Consider the following 19,425-nt stretch of genomic DNA (forward strand, 5'->3'; position numbering starts at 1 on the left):
GCACGGTGGGTAGGGAAGAACAAACTAAACCCACGATACGCAGAAGGAAGGAAATACTCAAGGTTAGAGTAGACGTTAATGAGATAGAGAATAGAAAAATAAGAGAAATTCAGTAGAACCAAAGGTTATTTTGAGATCAAGAAAGTTGACAAAACTTTAACTTAGAAAGACGCGAGTACATTTTCCCATGGTGACTCCAGTAACAAATGGCAGAGCCACAATTCCAAAGCAGGACTATTGGACGTCAAAGCTTGGGCTGTGCATCTGTCCCCTACCTAGGCTGTGAGTGCCTCAAGGATCAGAAGCTGATCTTACTCATCTGTGCATCTCCAGTACTTTGCTCTGCCTGGCACATGTAGGGACTCAGGAAATGTTTGCTGAAGTAAAATGAAAAGTAAGCCCCCTCCCCACCCTTAGCAACCATCTGTGTGAGATGATAAATTATGCTTCCAATGCAGATCGAGCTGAATTGCACTATTTCTGATGAGAAAAGCTGAAAACAGCAAACTGCTTGTCCTTAAAAATAAACCCTTCAGCTTCAGAGATCTGGCCCAGAAATGAACCGTGTTACAGCTCAAGCCCTGAGATTGAGTTTATTACCCTGGAGCCAGGGGTGATGGAGTTTCTGACTGGGAGAAACTTGATCACCTTGACCTGGCCCCTGGGTGCAGAGTTCATGCTCATCTGCCACACCCCCTCTCCTGGGCCCCAGAGACTGGATACCACCTACGGGGAGGGAACAGCTGATCCCAGAGAGCCCAAAACTGAATCTTGTCCCCAAGTGATAGGAGCAAGCATTCAGCAGTGGCTTCCCTGCTGAGCCAACCCAGCTCCAAGCTTCCTGATGCTTTATAAGGGGTGAACTGTGAAGAATGTTGACTTTAATTAACCCAAGTGCATGTTGACACCCTGAAAGGCTGGGTGGAGAAGGTGATCCCAGGTAGATTATAAAGCAGAATGCCACATGTTAGGGCTGGAGTGACGGCCACCTGTCCTGGGGGCTGGAGAGGAGACAGAGCCTTCACAAATGTCACCCCTTCTCGGCCTCACACCACCACTATAAGGAAGGCAGGACGCAGGCTATTTGTCTATTTTTCAGAAGGACTAGATGAGGCCCCTAGAAGTTGCCCTAAGACTCACAGTTGGTAGGGAAGTGAATCCAGTGTTTTGGGCTCCAAGTCTTACAGGCACCTCCCCCCACCCCACCTCTTAGGAGGCTGCTTTCGGGGCTTGTATTCATGAGTTTCTCACGAAAGGTGTGTGTGTGGTGTGGGGCGGGGTGAAGACACTGTGCACAGTCGTGTGTGGTTTTTCCTGGCTTATATGCAACAGCTTCTTTTTTCTTTTCTTAATTTAAAGGTGACTCTTCTGGAAGTCCCAAATGTGGAACTGACCCTAAATTGAAAGAAAGATCTTTTTAGGGCAAGAGCTTTGTTCATGTGAATTTTCTGCCTCACCAACCATGGGGAATGTGAGCTGAGGGAAAAGTCTGTTAAAGAAACTGGTCATTCATTTCAGGGGGCCAAGGAGCTATTCTGAAGGAGCAAAGTCTCCTCATTCTCTTGGCCTTTTGATCCACTACGGCTCTGTGGCAGGAAGACAGGGAGAAATCATGATCACCCACAGCCTTCCTTCCCCTCCCCCCGCTGCTGAGGGAACATGAGGATGGGATTGAGATTAAAAATAAACACAAATTTTAAATAAAATTAGCACCCTCTACTTCCCATATGCAAAATAATTAAAACAACACCCCCTTTTCCCCCAGGGACAGGGATGAGCGGGTACTTGTATTTTGACCTGTTGTAAAATGTCTCTCCTCTTTCCTATATCATGTCTCCTACTATTTGCCACCACAATATCTGGCACATGCACTACTCAGAATGTTGGACATAGATTTTAAAATTTCATTTCACAATTAGAGAAAGAAATACTATCAATGAATAACAGTATACAAAGTTGGCGATACATCAGTTAGGATTAGGTTCAATTGCATACAATGGCACTAAAAATGGTGACTCAGACACAAAGCATTTGTTGTTGCTTTTAATATTAAAAAAGGTGAAAAGGCAGGCAGTCTGGAGCTGGCAAAGTCAAGCTTTCATCATCAGAGATCCAGGTTCCTTCTGGCTTTCTGCTCTGCCATACTTAGCCACGACTTCCACCCTCAAAGATCCACATGATCTTAGCTTGCTGCTGGAAGTGCCAGCCATCACAATTGTGTTAAGGACAGGAAGGAAGAGAAAAACAAGGCCCAAAAGGGAGCTCCCTACCTGGTTGTCTCCTTTGTAAAGAGTCTTCCCAGAAATCTGATGCAACAACTCTATATACATCTCATTAACCAGAACTTGGGGCCACCTCTCCACAAGGGAGGCTAGAACATGGAGGGTTTAAGAGAAAAATCTGGGAATACTGGGGTTCTGAGTTCCAGCCAGAGTGGAAAATTGGATGTTGGGGCAACCAGTGGTCTCTGCAGCATACACATTCCATATCTGGTGGTGGGGTCATATGAATCTCATGTCCATACATGGGAGTTTTTCTCACCAACTTTATTCATTCATCAATCATTTACTCTTCATGGAATCGGCTTGGCCAAGCACTGGACTGGGTGCTATGCATACATAAATGAATACCCAGGCCCTTTTTCTCCTAATGCACGGGAGTGACAAGTAGAGAGTAAAAATGAAAGCTACCAGTGTAATGATGGAGAGAGCCCCTGACCCAGCTTGGGGATTCGGGGAAGGCTTCTATGTAGAGGTGACAGTGGTGAACCTTGAAGGATGAACACCAGTGAGTGTTCGAGGTAGGAATGCTCACTTATTTAAGCAGGTGTGTGAACTAGCCCCCTATGCCAGCATGCACCAAGAAAAAAACATTCTTGGAAAGACCCTCTGAGTAATTCCTGCTTCACTAAGATGGCATAAAGAGAAAACGAGATACTTAGATTTGTATCGGGGACTTTCAGATTACAAATGACAGAAAATTCAGCTCAATTCAGCTGGCTTAGGCTAAAAGGGAATGTGTCAACTCACATAACAGAAGTTCAGGCTCAGAGGTGGCCTCAGACGGGACTTAATCCAGGAGCACACATGGTGGCAATGGGAGTTGGCTTCTCTGTGTTCCTTGGCTCAACTGTGTTCTGTGTTGGCTTCATTCTGAGTCCAGCAAAAACAGAGAGCGGCTCTTGCACAAGACCCAGGATGTCTTATGACAATGTGAACAGTTGGGACATGTGCCCAGTCATGACCAGTCACTTGCTGGCGGAATAGGTACACCACTGGCCAGTCCTAGGTCAGATGTCCCCTCTGCCTGTAGAGCCGGGAGCCCCACAGATGGGTTGCAGAAGGAAGATGCTCCCCCAAAGGGATTTGGAGAGCTGTGGTGAGAGAAAAGGAGTGTGGATGCTGAGTGGTCAGACAACACATATCCACTCCAGGGAGGAGTTTATGGAAGGTGTTGGTGTGAACGTTCACTAACGAAAATGATAAGGTTCAAAGAGCTTAGATCACTTCTCCAGCATCCACAGCAGTGAGGGGCAAGTTGTGATTGGAGCCCTGGGTTCTTGGACTGCAACTCTTATGCTCTGGCTAGCCACTGCTGCCTCCTAGGGTCCCACCGAGGGATCCCATTCCGTTCCACGGCTGAGCGGCAGGGGCTGACCTGCCTGGATTCACCTATTTGTCAGGGCAGCCATGGTCAGCCAACTTCTGGCATTACTTCGACACTTGATACATCCTTTTTGAATAAAGAAATGATGACTCTATTTTTGATCTGTGCTGGCAACTATAGTGCGGGCTGTGGGGTTGCAAATCACAAGCTTGTTTGAACTCCATAAAATCACAAAAGAAACAGGAAAAGTGAAATTTGCCCTCCTTTTCAAGAACAATGACCACTTTGAACTTTCAATAATGTCACTTCACCTCCTTTCTGAAGTTCATTTGAATGTGCTGCTCAGCAGAGTCATGGTGGGTGCCCGACAAGGAGTTGTCAGACAAGGGAGCTAAGACAGCTAGAAACTCCCCCGCATATTTCTGCACCCTGGGATTTGGTCTTCACAGGGTTGTCCCTAGTCTCTTTATAAGATAGAACGAGAGAAGTGGCTCTCCCGAGCTTGCATGGCTGCCGAAGTCCCAGCTCAAATATGGCATTCAAGGCCCTCTGTGATCTGGCCCCTGCTCACTTCCCATTCATTCAGTTGTTCAATAAGAATTTTTTAAAAAACCTACTGTGTGTCCATCAAGTCCGCTTCTGGGCCTGTAACCAAGTGAGTTGTGTGGCCTGGCACAGAGGAGGTGTTGGGGAAGGTTTCCAGGGCACTGTTGAACACACTGGGAGAGGGATTTTATGAGACTTAGCTGAGGAGGAGGAACAAGGGCTATCACAAGAGGGCAGAGGGGCCTTCCCTGGATCCCCCATCACTCTGGTCTGCCTGGCAGCCCGGGCTGGCTCATCTTGGGGGTGTGGGCTTTGCTTCCTTCTGTTGCGGGAAGCACTGCACCCCAGGTTGCCCCAGGGCTGGGCTCTTGCCTGCCTACTTTCTCAGCTGATCCAGGCATCATTCTTTCTGTGGCCAGCGCAGTGCTCTGTTGGGGCGGCCCCCTGTGGGGCTCCAGCGGCCCCAGGGACCACCACAGGATGCCCTGGAAGACCAGAAACAGGATACCCAGCCTGGGACCCCTGAGAGGAGACCAGGGCCAGGAAATGCTCTTCCTGTTGCAGGGACAGCTCAGTGACCTGGAAAGGTGTGGGCCGGAATGCTTGTGTTTCCATGGTGACATCACCTCTGGTGGAAATGGGAGGCTCAGCACCTTGGCCTTAACTGGCATGTACAGTCCACACTGTCCCAAGGGAGACCCTGCCAGCTGATGTCTTCCTCATCAGGATGGGCTCATCTCGTACTGTCAGAATGAATGGGCTTCAGACACTGGCAGAATCCATATAACTACGGAATCTCAAAGATGCAGAAAAGAGGGTGTCAACCCTCCACCGGGTGCATCACACCCTCTCCCGCCTCCAAGTGGCGTGGGCTCTTCCTGCTTGCATGTTTCCAGGGGTGATGCAAGCTTGCTTTGTGCCCAGCCATAATTCCACAGCTGGGCTGAATCTAAACCTGGGGTTACTGGACTCCGGCGATCCTTCTGCCTCAGCCTTACAAGCAGCTGGAACTACAGGTGCGTGATACCACGCCCTGCTAATTTTTTTTTTTTTTTGAGTTGGAGTCTCACTCTGTCACCCAGACTGGAGTGCAGTGGCACGCTCCCAGCCACCATAGCCTCAACCTGCTGGGCTCTGGCGATCCTTACACCTCAACCTTCCAAGCAGTTGGAACTACAGGTGTGCGCTACTACGTCCGGCTAATTTTTAATTTATTGTAGAGACAAGGGTTCGCCAAGTTGCCCGGGTGGGTCTCGAACCTGCAGGCTCAGGCAATCCACTCACCTTGGCCTCCCAAATCGCTGGGATTACAGGCTGAGCCACTGAGCCCAATCTAAATTTTTGATTTATTGTAGAGACGAGGTCTCGTCAAGTTGCCCGAGCTGGTTTCAAACCCACAGGCTCAGGCAGTCCACTTGCCTCAGCCTTCCAAAGTGCTGGGATTACAGACTGAGCTACCAAGCCTGGCTAATTCCTGTCATTTCTGTACGGCTCCTTGTACCCCAGCCCCCAGACCAGATAAATCTCTCAACGCCCCATGAAGTCATTTGGAAATACGTCCCACTGGGTTTCTCTAAACTGAAAAGCCAGAGCCCCTTAAACTCTGCTTCAGCAACATAACTTCAGGGTCTTCATCCTCCTGGTCTCTCTGCTCTGAATATGTTCAAAATGGCAAAAGAAGCCTGGACCAACCCAATCCTCTAAGTAGGTCTGGCTGGGGTGGAATGAAGCGAGGTCCTCACCTTCCTGCACCCGGACCTTTAACTTCTACTGATATAACCTTGGACAGCCTTAAGTATTGGCAGTTGTCAAGGCTTAAAAGCTGCTCAGCTGCCCCCCAGCTATTAGGAGACCCTGTTCTTGGTCAATAATTGTCTTCAGCCCAAATCTGCGGCTTACCCTGTTAAAGATTACCTGGCTGGTTTTAGCACATCAGGTTCTACAGCTCTGATTCCATCCTTCTTCCCAATGTTTTGTTTTTCAACTCATGAAGAACAATTATCCCCCCACCACTCCTCTAGTCTCTGACCATGTGATTTGTAGGCTAATGCCTCATCTTTCCTGGGACATGCCAGTAGTTTGTAGACCCCAAGCACTGAGACACGCTTTGCTCCAGAGCCATACCTGGCCAGCCTTCTACAGGGAGACAGGAGGTCAGGGTTGACAGGCGTCTGGAACCCCATAGCCACCCTCTTTCCATCTTGTCCCTCGGAACCTGGTGTCACCTTTTGATGCCTGTAGAGCAGAGGTCCCCATTCTCGGGACCATGGACAGGTACTGGTCTGTGGCCTGTTAGGAGCTGGGCTACACAGCAGAGGTGAGTGACCGGGTGTGTGAGTGAAGCTTCATCTGCATTTACGGCTGCTCCCCATCACTCTCATTATCACCTGACCTCCACCTCCTGTCAGATCATTAGATTCTCATAGGAACGTGAACCCTATTGTGAATTACACATGCCAGGGATCTAGGTTGCATGCTCCTTATGCGAATCTAATGCCTGATGATCTGAGGTGGAGCTGAGGCAGTGATGTTAGCGCTAGGACCAGCTGCAAATACAGATGAACATTAGCAGTGAGGTTTGAGTGCACAGAAACCATAATAAATTCACTGCTTGCAGACTCATAGTAAAACCCTACAGTGAGTGGCAAGTGAGCTTACGTACTTCAATTGTTACGGCTGCATCTGGTGGCAGGCTTAAAGTCAGTCTGCGTGTGGCCTGCCCTTTATTTTATTTGGTTGGTGAATAAGTTCATAGCATTTGTTTTCTGTATGGCAACACTATGGTGTTGGGAGTTTGTTTATCGCTTGTCATTTGTCATTTGAAGTAAAATTGTGCTTGTGAATTCGCCTTGCATTTTGCAGATTTGAAGAAAGCGCTGCTTATGGGCTAAAGAAGATGGAATGTCAAGTGGAAAAAAAATATACACTTCCGACGTATTCTTCTGTTTGAATTTAACAGAAGAGTAAAGACAGTGGAGATGGCTCGAAACATTTTTGCCGTGTACGGAGAGAATGCCATCAGGTAAAGCATGGAAGAAAATGGTATTGTCATTTCAAAGAGGGCCACTTTGACCTGTGTGATTCTCCACGTTTAGGAAGACCATCAGACTTTGATGAAGACCGTTTAAATGCTTTAATCCACAATGATCTGTGTCATTCAACCTAAGAATGGGCAAATGTGATAAACTGTGACCAGTGAACCATCATGCGACATTTATATTCCATGGGCAAATGAAAAAACCGCTGTGAACGTATGCATTAACCCAATATTTACCACTTCTGTCCATGCCTCTTTTTTAAATGGTGCATTGTATAATTATTTCATTATATATTACAATGTAATACTAACAAAGTTATAATAAAAGTGATGCACTTGAATCATTCCGAGCCATCTCCCCTCACCCCTTACCCCCTAAGTCCGTGGAAAAATTGTCTTCAGCACAACGGTCCCTGGTGCCCAAAAGGTTGGGGACCACTACTGGAGTGACTGTAGATTCACTTCTCTCATATAATCCTCTTTCTCCTGTTGTACTTTAGCTCGGTCTCTCTCTGCCCAGCAGCACACTCATTCTGTTCCTAGTCACTTACAAAGCACTGTCTGTGCTGAGCACTCTGCTAGAGCTTGACAGCAGGGCTGGGCTGCCCTCTTTTTGTTTTCATCCCTAAGGACTTGCCACATGGAGAGCAACGTAGTCAGTGACGTCAGCCACCCATTGGAAAGCACAGAAAGCTGGAACATCCGACCTGGAAGGGCCAGAGGGATCGTCCCGCCCCTCCTGTGCTGGTCAGCAGAGAGTAGAGACTGACTCAGGTCTCCATATGTACTGGGCTGTGAGCGAATGCACAGGGACCCTGTGTTCAGGACCAATGTGCTCACTCATGCTGCTGTGTCCTGTGCCAGTGCCCCTAGCCACGGAGGTACAAGTGGGAGCAAACTCCTTCGGCAGCAAGGAGTCCTCTGATTTTCACCCAATGGGTTTGAAGTGCCCTGCTATCTCTCACCCAATCTGTGGGCCCTGACTTGATAGTTTGTGGTGATGTTGTGGTATCTGCTTTGCCAGGGTTAGTATGCCTTTGTTTTTATTCCCTTTTTTTTTTTTAAAAAGACCACCTTCCCTGCCAGAATTTTCCTGCCAGCTCTCCAACTCTCAGTGAAGTTCTCCTGCTCTTGTAAATCACTCTCTTAGGCATTAAGTACACGATAGCTGAGGACTCTCACCAGATGAGAGCGATGCTTCAGCTGCGGAGATCCTCTCTCCAGCCCGAGGTCCGGGAGCTCTAAGTCCTCTTCTGCCCCTTCTTGTCCACCTTTTCCCCACCGCTCAGAGGGCTACATGGCACAACAGCTGTGAGGCAGAGTTAGAACCAGAAGTCAGTTCTCTGGAGCCCACTCAGGTTCTTCCAACAGGCCCTGCCTCCTGTCCTAGCAGACTGCTGTGGTCTTCAGCACTGGACTCACAGGTTGCCACCTGGAAAAAGAGCCCCCAAAATCCTATTTCACTTACCTGGTACAAACATGAAGTACATGCTGATGTTTAGAGAATGGGGTGTTGTCTCGGGGCCAGTTTTCCTGGTGAAATAATAACAAAAATTACAGGCACCTTTTACTGAGTGCCAATGCTATACTAGGTAGATCTTTATTTCTTTTTACTACCCTCAAATCTCTTCAAAGTGGGCCATGCCACCTTCACTTTACAAATAAGGAAACAGAGGCTCAGAGAAGTGACATGAAATGCCCCAGAGTCTCACAACTGGTAAATTATGGGCCTGGGATGAGAACTTTGGCTTCTCCGACTTGGAGCTCATGTTCTTTCTGCTCCACTGCTCTGCCTCCCTGAAAATAATACTGACGAACATCCTTCTGCCTGCCCACCACAGCTGTAAGTCAGGCCCTGGCTGGAGGTCCAGCCCTGTCAAGCCAAGCTAGCCAAGGCTGGTAATGGGAGCCCCGTGGGTTGGGGAGGGATGGACGCACTAATGCACTCAGCCCTGAGGCCAGAGATCAAACGGCCCAGCAGAGAGAGATGTAAATCACCCCTCAAAGAGAAACAGTTCCAAATGACCAGCGGACTCAATGATTCCCACAGACACCTAACACCACCCTCCAAGCCTCCCTGCTGCCCTGCGGGTGGGGGCCCAGTATACCCTGGGAACCTGGGAACACCGAGGCCTCACAGGACTCATCTCTCCGTTCAAGATTCTTCTGCAGTCAAGCCTGGGACTGGGGCCCTATGGTAATTAACACGTGCGCACTGTTTGCAAAATGGCAGCCGATCCCAGATTCAAAACATCAGCCACTTCCTGACTGCGTGATGTGAGATAAGTCATGTAACTACCTCGAGTGGCTTTTCCATTTGTAATAGAGGGATGAAAATAATTTGTGCTGTGGTTGGGAGATTCCACTGAGACAGTGTGTGGAACCACTGATGTACGGTTGACACCAGAAGATGTTCCCTCTCCCACTCTAGCCCCCTGAAAAAATGTTTTACAACCAATTATCCTATTTAGACTTCAGAACCTCCTGCAAAATAAGTATTATTATCTCTGTCCTTTGAGAAACTAGAGAGGTTCTGTGGTTAAGCTGAGAGCTCGTGACCAGGACATGAACCTGACCCCAATTCCATCTTCCCTTTCAGCTTCATGGCCTCACTTTGGCTCTCAGAGATTCATGCCAAAAAATTACACACACCAAAAAAACCCTCTGAACAGTTTTTTTCCCCCTTAAATAATAGCATCAGTTGTGATGTGTCACGCTTTGGGTTTTCTAGTTATTTTGAGAGACTGGAGATCAGATAGTTTTGCAAAAGTGCTCTGCGGAGGTGCAACATGTCCTCGAAAGGAGACAGTGCTCCTGAGTCAACAGCCTCAATGCCTGTCCCGATGTCTCAGAGAAGCGTGGGAAGGAGGTGGTGCTGTCACCAGACCATCCTCCAGTCCTTCTGTGACACGCCTGTGGGTGCAGATCCAGGAGTTGCTGCCTTCTCTGGGTTCCTGCATTGACGGGACTGGACAGACATGGCCTTCATACTGCTTGTCACTGTCACAGCAGCTCTGAGTGCCTGAGCTCAGTAGGAACTGAAGCCCTGGGCCCTGCCCATCGGGGAAGGTGCGTCCCCAGCAGACCCCTCCTCACCCCAGGGGCCTGCTTCTCATCTCCCAGCGCCATGGCAGTAGCCCTTGGTCCCTTGAAAGCCGAGGAAGGAGGAATGTCACATGAAAGGTACCCAAGGAGGCCTGGCCAGCATCAGGCCACCAAATGGCAGGTGCCAGGTGGTTAGCATTAATGGAGCTGCTCCAGGAGAGAGGTTTTATGGGAGGGAGCAGCTGCCGACTCTGACTGCTTCCTTAGCTGTGGTCACCAAGGAGGGCCCGTGGAGTTTGCTTTCCCACCTCTCCTCTATCAGGTCCTCCGCGCTTGCCGTCTACCGTGATGATGCTGTGGCTTAAGTGACACTGCTTCTCATGTGCACCATCCTCAAGACCCCCTGGCTTGTCTCCCTCACTCTGCCCCAGTGCTTTTCCCAAAACAATCTGCCTGTGTCACTCACTCCCTTGTGGAAGCCCTACAAAGGCTGTCGGTGCTTCAGGCTCCTGCGGTGGCTTCGAGGGCTTCGGCTCTTCAGCTTGCCCTTCCTTGATCCAGTGCGTTCCTGCCTCCAAGTCCACTGAAATGCCCCTGTTTCTGTGCTCTCAGCGCATAACTCTTCTAGCACTCAATTCACTAAATGATCAGGTAGCAGGACAGTGTGCCCTCATCAGTCTTGCCAACCGGGCACCTCTTGAGGATACAGGGGCTCACACAAGGGTGAGGGGTGTAGCTCCCCTTTCTCCTCAGGCGGCGGCTTCTGAATCAAGCAGAAGCCCCGAGAAGAAAGTGCCAGCCAGGGGTGGTTAGACCCGAAGGACAGGGCAGAGGTGTCCAGACAGAGTTAATGATCAGGACATATCAGTTTGGGGAGGCTCTGTCTCCCCTTGAGTAAATAAAATGTTTCAGATTTGTTTAATTCCTCACAAAGCAATAGTTATGAGGTTTCATTATGCTATTTTGTTTACTCTGGAATATTTTTTGCATTTTCCAAAATATGAAAGACCAAATAACCAAACAATAACAAGAACTCTCCCAGGGCAGTGAAGCTCCTCTGACTCAGATTCCATCCCCATTTCTACAAAATAAAACCCACCCAACCTCCACAACCTGACGTTAAGATTCTCCGCAACTCAGATTTCCTTTATTTCCCTGATTATGTCCCCAGCCCTATTCTCTGGCCACCCTGGGCCATTTGTTATCCTTAATCTCAAGTCATATTTCCTTTTCTCCCTGCCTTTGCTCTGGCCAGAGGCAGGCAAGCTAATATGATCTAGCAGCATCTGGAAAGGCTTCATGGAGACAGTGCATTGGAATTGAGTCTTGAGGGTGAACAGTGTACCCACACCTAAACCTGAGAAGTGGACATGAGTTGGGGAGGAGCACAGGGGCCGATCATCAAAGGCCACGGAGACCTTGGTTCTCAGGCAGTGGGAGCTGCAAAGAGATTTTGAACAGAATGAGACCACTTCAACTTCATGTTTTAGAAAGTGTACACTGACAACTCTGCAGAGAATGAATTCTTAGGCAGAAGAAAATTGACTGAGGAGAGAAATTAGGGACTCTTGTATAGTCCAGGTGAAAGGTGATAAGTGAAGGAATCAAGGAATAGTTAGGAGATAGAATCAGCTGGATTTAGTGATGTGAATTAAGGGAGGGAAAGAGTGGAAGATGATGCCTTGGTCCTTTTTGGAGCTATGGGATGATGAGAAGGAATTATGGGTGAAGAGATGATATAGTTTCACTATGTTAAAATTCTCCAAATTGTCTTTAATAGGAATCTTTTAAAAGCATTTTGTAAAAACACATATTTCCAGGGTTTACCACAGACCTATGGAATCAGAATATTGGTAGAGAAGGGCCTGGAAATCTGCATTCCAAAATGTACCTCTGATGATTCCTACCATCAACTGAATTTAAGGAACAATGATAGGGAGTCAGCAGCTGCCTCTTTATCGTGATTTCTCCAGATCCCAGCTCAGGGTTGCATGACCCATGGTCATGGTCAATGTTTGTCGAATGAATTAATGAGCTGAACTCCAAACCAAGACTGATTGTTTGCTCTTGTAATGAGCATTGAATATCAGTTGTGCCTCTGGCTGTTGGGGTTGGTTGACCAGTCCTATTGCACATGTGTCCAAATTTTATTCAAACCCTCTCATTGCATCCCCACATCTGCCTATGAGATTTAAAGGTTTTCCTCCAGCTTGGTAGTCCCGTGTACTCCATATTTTCAAATGGGAACCACTAGAGGCTTCTACCTTTTGGCTTTTAAGTTCAACAATAGTGAAAAATAATTGCACTTTTTTTTTTTTTAATAAAAGAGGAAATGTTACCAATGGCAAGGTCTTCAAAAGGCCAATTCGCAAACTCAAAATTTACTTGAAAGCACACAATCTTTTGCTGGAGGCCAGGCTTGGTATGTTTCTGATTACACTGGTGACCCTCACCCTGAAAACCCTTTGTAGATGGGCCTTTTTTCTAGACAACCTACTGATGAGCAAATGATCTAACAGATTTCACACCACATAAATTTGAGCCTAATAAATGGCTTCAAATTCAGAGTTCCTAATTCTGGTTTCAGAGAGGTAGTTTCTTTACAAAAGCAATTATGTAGACAATTAATAAACACACACACACAGCACTGGGAAAGTGCCTCAAGCCCCTGCCCCAAAGCAAGCTCCAAATGATTCGCTTTGGGAAATGTAGATTTACCTTCTTGTTCTGGCAGAAGACACAGCCGTGGTCAGTAAGGTCCAGCTGGTCACAAATATCTTCTGCTGTATCCCGTACAGTGGCCACTAGCCACTAGCCACATGTGGCTATTTAAATTTAAAATTATATTAATTAAAATGAAAAGTTCTATCCCTTAGTGTTGTACTGGCCACATCTGAAATGCTCGGTAGCCACACATTGCCAGGAGCTACTAAATTACAGCCCAGGATAGAATATTTCTATCATACCAGAAAGCCCTATCAGACAGTGCTGGTCCATTATTCAGGCACAACCTCTCAGGGCCCAAATGGCTTCTGTTTTGTCTCAATTTTCGGTAACAGTACCCTCCCGGGACTGTTTTATTACATTAGTCTAGATAAGCAAAATGCAGCAAAGTTCATACTGAAGAAAAATATAGATTAAAAAGAAATCCTATTGTTAATGAGGAAAAAAAAAGGAACTTTGTTTTAAAACTGCTGATGAGCTCATTTTCTCTCAACTCTTTGCTATTTTGGGTGGCACATTTACAGTTTTGGGGAGGAACAATCTTGATTATTAAGGGTTAGAAAATAAAGTCTGCTTTCTCATTGCAGTAAGATAATGCCTTGGTCTGAATTTACCAGGTAGTTGCTCTGGCCGCTAAGGGCAAGCGTGAATCAGAGGCTGTTAGGGGCAGTGGGAGCCCCAGACATCCCTGAGGTAGTCCACAACCTCACATAGGGGTAGCAAGAAAAGGAGGGAAAGGCTTACCAAGGCTGGCTTGTAGCAGAACAGTCCTCTTGACTCTTCCCCACAGCAAACAGTATACAGCCTCTTCTTGACCCTTGAGCCTTAGTTGACTTAGCTGCAAGGTGGAGGAAAGACTTGCCCTGTACCACAGAAGGAGCTAATTCAACGCCAAGCCCTAGATCTATATTGTCGTAGGTCATCCCCAAAGGTAGTGTTTTTAGCTTCTACAGTGGGAGAGTGGCTTTGCCTCATAAGAGGAAGGACTCTCCAAATATAAGAAGGAGGTTCAGATTTGGGATAACCCAAAAGAATAACACACGTCCACTAACTTTCATACACAGATAATGCCCACTTACACAATTTCATCCTAGGCATCGCCTGTAAATTCCAGACCTCTATATCTTATTGCCTGTTTAACATCATTTATAGGGGTGGCGGGGGTGTTTAAAAGACATCTTAAACCTTACATGTCCAAAAAACAAACTGATGATTATCCTTCTCAAATCTGATTCTTCCCAGTATTCACCACATTAGCAAGTAGTACCATTGTCTGAGTTAAACAAGCCGAAAGCCCTGGAGTTATCCTCAACCACTCCCTCTCCCACTCTTTATCTATCTATCTATCTATCTATCTATCTATCTATCTATCTATCTATCTATCTATCTATCAACAACATCTTACTCTGTCACCCAGGCTGGAGTGTAGTGGTGCGATCCTAGCTCACTGCAGCCTTGAAATCCTGAGCTCAAGTAATACTTCTGTCTCCTGAGTAGCTGGGACTACAAGTGTGCACCACTACGCCTGGCTAATTTAAACATTTTTTTTCTTTTTTTTTAGAGATGGGATCTTGCTATGTTGCCCAGGCTGGTCTCCAACTTCTGACCTTAAGTGATCCTCCCATCTCAGCCTCCCAAAGGTGCTAGGATTACAGGTAAAAGTTACTCTGCCTGGTCCCCCTCGCTCTCTTTCTATAGCCAGCCAAGTTCTGTGGATTTTACCTTCCATAGCTCTCTTGAGTCTGTTCATTTCTCGCTCTATCCACCAAAGTCTTGGTCCAAACTACCATCATTGCCAACTTGGGCTAATTGCTACAGCCCTCTGATCGATGAACTAATAACTACGTTTGCTCCCATTTCACATAGGAGCAATGTATTCTCCACACTGAAGCCAGAGTGATCTCTGACATAAAGTCCAACCTTGTCACCTCCCTGTTTTCAATTCTTCAGTGACTTTCATCAACTTTAGGAGAAAGTCAAAGTTCCTTAATTCGAAGCCTTATGTGGCCTGCTCTTTCCTGGCTCTTAGTCCCATCTCTTACCACATCTCTCTCCTTCTCACTTCAGATTTATCCCTTGACATATGTCAGTCTCTCACAACCCCATGTTTCCTTGTCCCATAGAGCTTTGCTGTTTTCCTTCCTGAATCACTCCTCTTTACCCTTCAGTTCTTTGTCCATCGACTCCATTCATTCTTCCCATCTTAGCTCAAGCATCACTTCCTCAAGGGTATCTTTCATGACCTTCCAGTCAAGATCAAATCCTTAGTACAAGTTCTCAGAACACCATGGACCTCTCCTTCAGAGTCCCCATTACAGTCCCAAGGTCACGTTTACTTGTGTGCAACTGAACAAACATCTTTCTTCCTAGCTAGGCTGTAAGATTTATGCTGACAGAGATCATGCCTTTGTGCCCACCAAATAACTCCTGGTCTTGGCTTACGGTGAACATCCTACAGTATTAAATTAATGAATAAGCTGCACCATTGAGTAGCTTAGACCTGGGCTTCATTCTTGGTTCCATTGCTTCCTTAGTCATGTGAACTTAGATAAATCATTTCATTCTTCTGAGGCCCTTTTTCCTAATATGTAGAAGTAGAACAAAATATCTTCTTCCTAGGAACTTATGAGGCTAGATGAAATATTGTGATAGACTGCCTAGGGCAATCACACTGTTTGATTCACAGTTGGCATATAGGAAGTGATCATTGTCCTTATCCAAATGTCCCTCCTATTTGAGGATCTTTGCCATGGGAAGTCTGGGTATCTAGTTTTTGTTTGTTTGTTTAAATTGACCTGTGTGTCAATTTAGTGTGAATTTTTCTGCAATAAAAATTCTATATGGAATGTAGCTTGAGTCCAGAGTAACAAAATAAAAGCATCAAGGTCCAAGTTTATACTATTTCTGAGCTTCTATCTAACATTTTGTTGTGTGCTTACTATGTGCCATTATAAAAACCTTACAACCATAAACATTCAATTCTATAAGCATCTCAACCCTATGAGATGTGTACTATAATTATCTCTTTTTTACCCAGAGAAAACCGTGACACAGTAAGGTTAAGTAACTTGTCCAAGGTCACACAGCTAAAAAGTACCAGAGCCAGGAAGTCAAACCTAAGCAGTTCCCACTATTAACCATATCACTCTGGTATTTTATTTGAATTTTGGAGAGTTTGCTCCCAAAGCAATTAAAAGGTGAGTGAACAAAATGCTTGTAACATGTTACATAAAACTCCCCACCCCCCACCAAGATCCAAATTATGTAAAAAAAAAAAAAAAAAAGTACATATGCTTATCACATACATAGAAGAAAGATATGAAAGGAATATGCCAAAACAATGATTATCTCTGAGTGACAGAACTTTAGATAGTTAAAACATTTTTTCTTCTTTCATTTACTTATTTTCCACATTTTCAACACTATAAAATGTCTTATAATTTTATAATCTAAAGAAACATAAAACATTATTTTTCTTAAAAGTAAGTAAATTTCGAATTAGTGAAGAAAAAAAAAAAAGAGAGAGAAAGAAAAGTACCATTGTAATCAAAATCCAAACAGGAAAGAAGAGAAGGAAGCATGGATGAGGCTAGTCTACCTGAAGCATGGCTCTATGGGACCCATCTTTGGGGACCTGTGCTCAGAGCTTGTGAGACAGTTGAAATTACCATTTTTAGGCAAAACTCTCTTGGAATTTTTCAGTAATAAATAACCTTAGGCCACAATTAGCTCACTCCATATTGAGCAATAATAGATAGTAGTTGAGCATGAGTTCTATGTCTGCGACAGTGGAAAAACTCTGGGCTGGATGGAGAGGATGTCTTAGGGCTCTAGCCCAAGCTCGGCTGCCCCATCACGATGTGCTATGGAGAATCTCTAGCCTCTGCAGGCTAGAGGAGCGGCCATTGCTGTTAACCCTTTGAAATCTGCTGTGAGCTGCAGGAGTAGCAGCAAACCCTCGCTGTTCTAAGTGCTTTACATAGCTTGACTCACTTAAGCCTCAGGACAACTCTGTAAGTTAGATATTATTATCATACCAATTGTACAGATAAGAAAACTGAGGCAAAGAGCAGTTAAACAGCCCTCCATAGGACCAGAGGATTGATAAGTATGGAGCCAGGATCCAAATCTAAGCAGTTTGGCTGTCTAGTGAATTGTACGTGGTCATAGCCACTATGCCAAGGGACATTTCAGCTCTGAATGAGATAAACTGTGGAAAAGAATTCAGAACCGTTCAAAACACCAAATAAATGAAAGTTGTTAGCTTGGGGCATTTTAAAGGAAGTGGCTTCTTGGGCAATGCTTCAGAATAGCTAATGAATAGGAAACAGGTATAAACCTAGAAAAGGCTGCATATAAATAAAACATTTCCACCTCTCATTAGAAAAAAAAAAAAGTTTCCACCAAGAACACGGAAGAGTTCCCAAACAGGAAGAGATGCTCCTTATACAATCATGTGGTGATTTTGTTTTTATATGTTCTGCTATAGTAATCTGCCTTTCTGACAGTAGATATATCATACAATTAGGTTTATGAAAATTGCCTGGGCAAAGCAACCTTGAAATTCCTTCCCTCCCTCCTCTATGCATCTATTGTTCATGCACCAGTTGACCAGAAATTTGGTACGAATCCTACACTTGACCTGTACTCAAAAGTTGGGCTAGTTGCCTTGATGGGATATTGTGTCCTGGGCTCTTGGATGGAAGAGACCTCAAAAGGTCACCTGGTTCACCCCTTTTCCCGCTTTCCCTCTTTCACCTAAACTAACCCCAACTGATGGGACGTGGTTCTGTTTGCAGGGACCTCCAGGAAAGATGAATCTGGCCTCTCCCTGGGAGCCCTCATCAGTCCTTAATCTAAATGTTTAGGGCCCGTGGGAGAGCTTCAGCAGAGTCTGGCTTATCAAGGTGGGATTTATTTACTTACTGTCCAAATCATTTCACATCAGATTGGCTTGTTGCTCTCTTGCTCACAGGCTGGAGAGTGGAGGTGACAGATCACACCATTGCTTATTTAACCAACCATAAACAGGGCTTGAAAGAAGTGAATTTGCTGCACACAGCTCATCTTTGGAAAATCTGACATGTATCAAGTTGATGGCAAACTTCTGCTCATTTTCTGAAAATACTTTTTTAAAAACTTTTTTTCCTTTTTGTTCCCAAAGGAAGATGTTTACCTCAGAAAACTCACTCGTTTTATACCCCTGAGTAGAGGAGAAGCGTGTGGATCTAAGCTGGAAAGTTGCTTGGGCTGTTGAAGATTTTTTTTTTCCACCTACACGGGCCTAAGGACAGGAGGCAGCGAACTGAATTTCATGGCTAACTCAGTTTATCCAGTTTTCCAAAATCTTCTGAACAGGTTGTTTTAATGGCATCTTTTATTATCTATAATTTGGGCTGCAATATGATTAAGTTATAACAGAAATATAATATCTTAATAAAGCTTGTGATCTCTATGACTAGTAGGGAAATATGTTCCATGCTTCATTTATAATTCATACGTCATCCATAAATAAATATATATATTAATACATAATTTTTTTTTTTAGTAGGAGTCACTCTGTCATCCAGACTGAAGTGCAATGGCACCACAGCCTCAACCTTCTGGGCTTGGGTGATCCTTCTATCTCAGTAGCTGGGACTATAGGTGTGTTCACCAAGCTTGGTTGATTAATTTATTTTTATTTTTTTGTGTGTGTGGTGACAAGGTCTCACTATGTTGCCCAGGCTGGTCTCGAACTCATGGGCTCAAGCAGTCTTCCTGCCTTTGTCTCCTAAAGTACTGGGTTTGCAGGTGTGAGTCACTGTGCCAGGTCTCACAGAGTAATGTCAATTTAAATCATTTTGGTTTTTTTCATTGGTCCTCCCCAACACCACTAAATAAGAGAATAAATGGAATGTTGACCACTCACACCATCCAAGGACTGTGCTAGGTGACTGCTATTTTAGAACATGCATTATTTAATTAAATTAACATAACAACCCTTCACAGTTTGCATTATTATCACAGGAGAGGACCTGGACCTGGAAACTAAGGCAGGCCATATACTTTGCTTAATCACACTGACATGGTTGGTCGTGTAGTTCGTTTCAAGTCTGGGTCTCATGGTGCCAGTACCTGGGCTCCTGCTACTGACTCTGTCCTAACTGCCAGACCAAAGGATATTAATGACTGGGGAGGTAACGTGTGGACTCCAGTGGCACATACAGATACACGGCAGTGGGGGGTAGAGAGGGTGAAATGGTGAATGCCCAAGAAGCTAAAGGGTTAAATTAAAGAGAAAACAAAAATTAAGATGAAACATGCTGAAAGAGCCTACCTGGGTTATGACCATAAAATCTAGAAGGGAACAAAAAAGGAAATTATACATGAATGCTTTATTTAGTGACAGCTCACACACACACACACACACACACACACACACACACACACACACACACACGTTACCGTTTTCTAGAATGAGCAAA

At 45.5% G+C, this 19,425-nt stretch overlaps 1 long non-coding RNA gene across 1 annotated transcript in view; it reads left to right on the forward strand.

Moving 5' to 3' along the window:
• Positions 1 to 7,530, forward strand: part of LOC110595937 — an 8,408-nt gene extending 878 nt beyond the window's left edge. Inside the window, exon 2 of the long non-coding RNA XR_002482171.1 lies at positions 7,015 to 7,530. This is a non-coding gene — a long non-coding RNA (uncharacterized LOC110595937). The remainder of the gene's footprint in view (positions 1 to 7,014) is intronic.
• Positions 7,531 to 19,425: the final 11,895 nt, after the last annotated feature.

The sequence above is a fragment of the Carlito syrichta genome, unplaced genomic scaffold (genome assembly GCF_000164805.1).
Source record: "Carlito syrichta isolate Samal-C Ts95f unplaced genomic scaffold, Tarsius_syrichta-2.0.1 Scaffold305308, whole genome shotgun sequence".
NCBI classification, from domain to species: domain Eukaryota; kingdom Metazoa; phylum Chordata; class Mammalia; order Primates; family Tarsiidae; genus Carlito; species Carlito syrichta.